Below are 7,607 nucleotides of genomic sequence, written 5' to 3'. Positions count from 1 at the left end.
TTTAACTCTGAGATTTAAATACACCTAAATGATTTAAGAAGTAAAATTTTAGGCTCAACAAATTTCATCACAAGGTGAGTATGCCACACTTCCCTAATCAGTATTGGCAGTGTTCATCTCTGTGCCTTCATTCTTAGCACTTTTATAACTCTTTATTGCAGCACTGAGTTGTTTTTATATTTTTATTTATTTTTTCAGAGACAGGGTCTTGCTCTGTCGCCCAGTCTAGAGTACAGCCTGTGCAATCACAGCTCACTGCAACCTCCAACTCCTGGGCTCAAGTGATCCTCCTGCCTCAGTTTCCTGAGTAGATGGGACTATGGGCATGTGCCACCACACCCGGTTAATTTTTCTTATTTTTTTGTAAAGATGAGGTCTCACTATGTTGCCCAGGCTGGTCTTGAACTCCTGGTCTCAACCTTCCCAAAATGCTGGGATTAGAGGTGTGAGCCACTGTGCCTGGCCAGCACTGGTTTATTATAAAGTATGGTAACTACTAATTCGCTCATCTGCTTGTCTTTCCTTAGACTGTGAGCTCTTTGAGGGCAAAAACCATGGTTTATGGTTTATCTTTAGATCACCAATGCCCAACCTAAGGCCGGACTCATTAAACGTAGGTTGACTACTGACTACTGCTTAGTCAGTAAAGCACAGAGTTAACAAGGCTAAGGACATGGGTTGAGTCCCTGTGTAGCCAATTAGCTTTGTTCTATTTCTTGGTCCAAATGGCGCCCTTAGTTCTCACCAGCTGTCTCAGAAATTTATGCCAGAACAAACCTTCTAACTATATATTCCAACAGTAATGAGTCGGTGACACGATAATAATGTCTAACGTTTAACACCCTTACAAGTGTCTTTACATATATTGTCTTACTTGATACTTATCTTTAAAAACCTGCAAAATATTGTAGTAGTATTGTTATTGTTCCCATACTATAAAGATGAAACAGAGACTTGGAAAGGCTTGCATGACTTGTCTGTGCAGAACTAGTAAGTGGTTGAGACTGGAGGAAAAATAAGGCAGTGAACTATTTCAAAACTGGTTCCACTGTAAAGCAGACAGATATTTATTTAAACTAACATTGTAATAAATGGCACAACCTGTAAGGTTTCTAAAAATTTTTTAGTAATTAAAGAGAGTTAATTATTCAAGCAGACACTCTTAGAATATTTTTGCTTGGGTAATGATCATTAGATGTGGAATGCTGTTTTGTGTGACAGCATCGATACTTTTATTCTGTTGTTCATTTTTTTATTTCCTGCAATAAAATTAGTGTCAGCACTGTACTTCAGCAAATCATCATATGAAAGTGTTTTTAAAGACACTCTACATTTCTAAAAAGACAGCTTTTGGACAACATCAAATAAGAATATTTCTGTTTTCTCATTTTTTTTGACTTCTGTTGATTCAGGGAATTACGGTTTAGTGATATGGCACAGTGTTCAAAAGCTCAGACTTCAGAATCAAGGTGGCTGGTTTCCAGTTTTGGGTGTAGCAAAGACCATCCTTCTGACTTTGGTCAAATTTCTTAACCTCTCTAAGCTCAGTTACTTTATCTGTAAAATGCGTACAAAAATAATTCCTATTTATACTCTTGTTGATGAATCTAATGAGATAAATCATGTAAAGCAATTTAGTATATACTTGTCATGTAGTAGGTACTCAACAAGTATTAGCTGGTAATAATATATTAATATTAAACTTCTTACCAAGTATCATTGTCATTATTTTCTACTGTTACTAATCTGCCCTCCATTCATAGTAGTGAAGTTTTCAGAGTACTTTTTAATTTTTAATAAGTTTTAGAATACCAGAGGGCCTATCTTTGATTCATAGCTCTGCTTTCTACTGTACGGCCTGATACTGTTCATATAATATCCCTAAGCCTCAGTTTCCTGTCTTTCTATGTACTATGTGCTCAATATACATTTTTCTTTTGTCCTTTTCTGTTCTTTATAAATTTCCAAATGCAAATTTCAATTTTGTTTGACAAAAATGAAAACCACAATCTTAATAATTTATATTTGCTCATCAAATGTCTTATGCCCACTAGACATTTTTACATGCTTGTTAATAAAGTTTACATGTAAATTGAGCTATTTTGTTCAATATTAGAAGGAATAAATGTATTACATAAAATACTTATGTACATAGAGATAAATAACTAATTCTTGGGTTTTTCTTTCTTCCCCAAACAATGACTTCTCTTCCTTTTTTGTGAAGACTAAGGAGTGAAATTGTGAATAACATCACATGTTCAGTAGTTCAGGAGTTTTTCAATATGTGCTGATGACTCCAAGAACAGTGAAAATGACCTCAATAGCAGCTCCCTGATGATTGGGTGAGAATCATTACTGACTGCAAACTACACGGAATCAAAATCTGGAGATATGTTCTTTGTCTAAAACGTTTCTAAAAACCATATTTGGTACTAAAGTGATGTTCATTGTCCAGTTTCTGGTTATACGCATGCCTCATACTAAAAGTCCTGCCCACCTAACCTAAACAACTACTACCCAGAATGCGTACAAACCATGAAGTCAGTCAAGAATATATTTCTTTGAAGTAGTTTTAAATATTTGTATCAAAAATAGATCCACTTAGAGCATTTTATTTAATATGTTTGGACACAACATCCTTTCTCTTCATAGCATTTCATATTCTTTTCAGTTTCCTGGTGGTTGTCTCCAGAGAGCACACCCACATGCTCTGCACAGCCTGGGAGGAAAAAAGCAAAAACAAAACCTTGCTTCCTGGTTTAGATCCAGGGAGAAAGCAGCTCTTACAACTGTCAAAAGGGTTGACTCCAGGTCAACTGTGAACTAAGTGCTGTTTTTTCTTGAGAACGCTTCACTTTCCAAGTCTTCGCCCTTTTTCATTTCTCCCTCAGCAACTCTTTGGTTACTTTGGCTCTCTCTGTTGAGAAGAGGCTCTGTAAGTAATGAAAGCTATATTGCAAATTCATAAAGGATGTCACATGGGAGGAAGAGGAAGTCAAGGCAATGAACCCAGAGTCTTTTTAGAATAATTCTGACATCACAGCACTTGAGCGCATTGGTAATTTTGATTTATGGGACATCTGTAAAATGAGGGCAAATGAAGTGTGGCTACCCATTCATGTGTACACGTGTTGTAAGGATCAAATGAGTTAAAAAATTTACAGTGTTTGACAGTTTTAGCTGCTACTGTTATCATTATTGTGAGTTTTGTAATGGGTGCTAGAGGAAGAGATGCTCTACTTCTGCAAGTGGTGGAAGGGAGCAGTATCTGATAGCATCATAAGAATTAAAAGGAAGATAATAAAGTCTGCTTCATATAGATGAAGATTTTCAGTTTTTAAAATATATTCCTTGAAAGAAGGTCAGTATATTTTTAACAATTCCAGAAAGATCTTTTGCTTTAAAACACTGCCTTCCTATAAAACTAAAATTCCATCAATTAGTAGAAACTTTTTTGGATTAATGGATCATACTGTATTAAATTAAAAATACCACTGCCTGCAAATATTTTCTCCCATTCTATAGGTTACTATTCATTCTATTGATCGTTTCCTTTGCTGTCAGAAGTTTCTAAGCTTGATGTCCTGTTTGTCTATTTTTGTTTCTGTTGCCTGTGCTTTAAGTGTCATAGCCAATAAATCATTGCCAAATCCAATGTTTTGAAGTTTTCCCCATGTTTTCTTCTATGAGTTTTATAGTTTTACATTTCACATTGAAGATTTTAATCCATTTTGAGTTGATTTTTGTACATGGTGTAAGGGTCTAACTTCACTCTTTTTCATGTGCATATCCAGTTTTCCCAGCACCATTTGTTGAAGAGACAGTTATTTCTCCATTATGTGATTTTGTCAAATCATTTGATCATATGCATGAGGTTTTATTTCTGTGCTCTCTGTTCTGTTCCATTGGTTTATATGTCTTTATGCATCCAATAAGGGGTTAATATCTAGAAAATAAAAGGAACGTCTACAACTCAACAACAAATAGTCCAATTTTAACAATGGGCAAAGGACTTGAATAGATATTTCTCCAAAGAAGATACACAAATGGCCAATAAGAATATGAAATCAGGCTCAACATCACTAATCATTAGAGAAATGTAAGTCAAAATCACAAGGTATCACTTCACGCCCATTAGGAAGATCGTTATAACTCACATAGAGAAGGTAACAAGTGTTAACAAGGATGTGAAGAAATTGGAACCCTTGTGCACTGTTGGTGGAAATGAAAAATGATGCATCTACTATTTAAAAAAAAAAAAGTGGAGAAGTGTTTCAAAAAATCAAAAACTGAATTACCATTAGATCCATCCATCCCATTTCTGGCTATATATCCACAAGAATTAAAAGTAAGCTATCAAAGACATATTTGCACAACCACGTTCACTGTAGCATTATTCACAACAGTCAAGAGTCAGAAGCAACTCAAGGCCCATCAATGCAAGAATGGATAAAGAAAACGTAGTATAAGTGAGGGGTCTTCAAAAAGTTCATGGAAAATATGTACTATGAAAAAACTATGCATGGATTTCAAAATTTTTTGCCCAAAAATAGACTTTTACTAACTTGTTATAACATGTCTGAACAGGATCCCATTTGGGACACTAAAAAGGATAAGACATTAGTTTGAAAAAAAAACCCCTATCAGAGCAACATGAATTCTGCTAAAATTGAAGCAAGAACAAACATCAAATTTATGATGAAGCTTGGGTGGAAGAATGGTGAAATCACTGATGTTTTGTGGGAAGTTTATTAGGACAATGCCCCAAAGAAGTCAGCAGGTTACAAATCAATAACTCATTTTAAGAAGGCGTAAGACAATGTTGAAGATGAAGCCTGCAGCAGCAGACCATCCACATCAATTTTTGAGGAAAACATTCATCTTGTTCATGCCCTAATTGAAGAGGACCAACAATTAACAGCAGTAATAATAGCCAATACCACAGACATCTCAATTGGCTCATCTTACACAATTCTGACTGAAAAATTATAGTTGACCAAGCTTTCTACTTGATGGGTGCCAAAACCATTGTGCCCAGATCAGCTGCAGAAAAGAGCAGAGCTTTCAACGGAAATTTTAAACAAGTGGGATCAAGTGCATTGTTGAAGAACAATTGTAATCGGAGATAAAACATGACTTTACCAGGACAATCCTGAAGACAAAACACAGTTAAACCAATGGCTACTACCAGGTGGAAGTCAGCCAGTCAAAGAAAAAGCAGAACAGTCAAGAGCAAAGGTCATGGCAACAGTTTTTTTGGGATGCTCAAGGCATTTTGCTTGTTGACTTTCTGAAAAGCCAAAGGATAATAACATCTGCTTATTATGAGAGGGTTTTGAGAAAGTTAGTCAAAGCTTTAATAGAAAAATGCCTCGGAAGCTTCACCAGAAAGTCCTTCTCCACCATGACAATGCTCCTGCTCATCCCTCTCATCAAACAAGAGCAATTTTGTGAGAGTTTCAATGGGAAATTATTACGCATTCATCTTACAGTCCTAATTTGGTTCCTTCTGACTTCTTTTTGTTTCCTAATCTTAAAAAAATCTTTAAAGGGCACCCATTTTTCTTCAGTTAATAATGTAAAAATGACTGCATTGACACAGTTAAATTCCCAGGACCCTCAGTTCTTTAGGGGTTGACCAAATGGCTGGTATCACCATCTACAAAAGTGTCTTGAACTTGATGGAGCTTGTGTTGAGAAATAAAGTTTATATTTTTCATTTTTGCCCTTTAGTTTCATTTTTCCACAACCTTTTGGAAGTCTCCTCACATTAGTCAGCCTTAAAAAGAAAGGAAATCCTGTCACAAGCTACAATGTGAATTAACTACGAGGATGTTATGCTCAGTGAAATGAGCCAGTCAATAGATAAATAAATAAACGAACATAATCTGTGATTTTACTTATATGAGGTATCTAAAGTAGCAAGCTCATAGAAACCAAAAGTAGAATAGTGGTTGTCAGGAGAGAGGGAAAGGGGAAAACAGGGAGTTTTTGTGCAATGGGTCTAGAGTTTAATTATTTTTTTCTTCTTTTTTTTTTTATTTCAGCATACTATGGGGGTAGAGTTTAATTTTTAAATGATGAAAAATTCTAGAGATCTGTATAAATATAATCACAACAATATGAATATACTTTAACACTACTTAACTGTGCACTTCATGTTTAGGATGGCAAATTTTATGCTACATATTTTTATAACAATTTTTTAAACTGCTACGAAGGATGTATTATGCTATGCATTAACGTTCAAAAAATAGTTTAGAGGAGAGAATGCTGAAACTACCTCCCTCTTGAGCATTTTACAAGCATGACCAGGAGCTGCCCTGGGGTGCCACCTCTTTCTCAAATACTCTCCCCTCCCTACTCTTGTCTCTTTCAGGCATATTTCCAATAGTCAAGTCTCTTCCTCTGGCTCTCTTATTTATCAACTTGCAATCGCTTTCCCCTTGCTGTGCCTTTTACTCTCTGTGAGTTTGAGATCTCTGGAACCCCAGAGTTCCTGGAATGCAAGCGCAACTCAGGTATTTGGAATGCAATTATTCTCTTTATCCTATATAAAGCAGAGGTTTCAAACACAAATACTTTAATGATCAGGAAGGTTATGTCAATGCATGAAGGCAGATGAGTGTGGTAAAATGCAGAGAGCTAGGGACTGTAGGAAGCTACAGAGTGCATGCCCTCTCTAAAAGGACAGCTGCCTAATTAACGAGAGGAGCACCACTAGACAATGAAATCTGCTGGTTTTTAAAATAGGGAAGAAATTTGGAACTTTGTGTAAATCCTTACAATGTTTCAAACAATCTGCATGAAAAAAAAAATCTGTAAGATCTTTCCAGTTTGCTGGCCATGAGCTTTTGATTCTTCTATAAAGGTTGAAGAGACAAGGAATTTAGATCCTCCCAGACTCGAATTATACGCAAAAGGAAGACTGACTCCTCTTTTCTCATAGCCAGACCCAAACACAGAGACCCTCTGACTTAGGATCTCTCTTTTCAGTCCAACACCTTTGCTGGTACTTCTTTTCCTAAGCTCCTCCCATGAAGTTTCAGTGCTTATACTGAGACTCTTTTTCTTTTGTCATGCAATATCCTGATGGTTCTGCTGACTTCCACTGTCTTCTTCCTGGGTTCTTCCTGGTCCTAATAAATGCTTGATAAATATGTGTTTCTGCTGTTCTTACTGGTATCTCACTCTTAAATTGATAGAAGCCTTCCAATGGCCAGTCCCCTGCCTAATTGCCTAAGAACAACTGTGAACTGAATTTTAAAATTCATTTAAAAACCAGTTCTCACAGGAACAATCCAAACCCACAGGGGTTGCCTAGGGAAATGAGTTTTTTTAATACTGCATAATACAATCTCTTATCTCCTCCCTAAATTATCCCTCTGATATGCAGTGTGTGGGGCCACCTTCCTTTCCACCACCAAGGTACAAGGATGTTTTTCCTCTTAGGATCCATATCCAAAGCTGTGAGAATAATACCATTTTACCATCAGAGATGTTTTCCATTTTGCACAGCGTGAATGTACAGATTCAATTCCAAGTATGGCAATTGTTTCTTTTAGTTTTTCCAAGATAAATATGCAAAATATTAATATTTTGAGATA

Source organism: Propithecus coquereli, unplaced genomic scaffold (genome assembly GCF_000956105.1).
Source record: "Propithecus coquereli isolate 6110/MARCELLA unplaced genomic scaffold, Pcoq_1.0 Scaffold57, whole genome shotgun sequence".
Lineage (NCBI taxonomy): Eukaryota > Metazoa > Chordata > Mammalia > Primates > Indriidae > Propithecus > Propithecus coquereli.
This window is presented reverse-complemented; position numbering follows the sequence as displayed.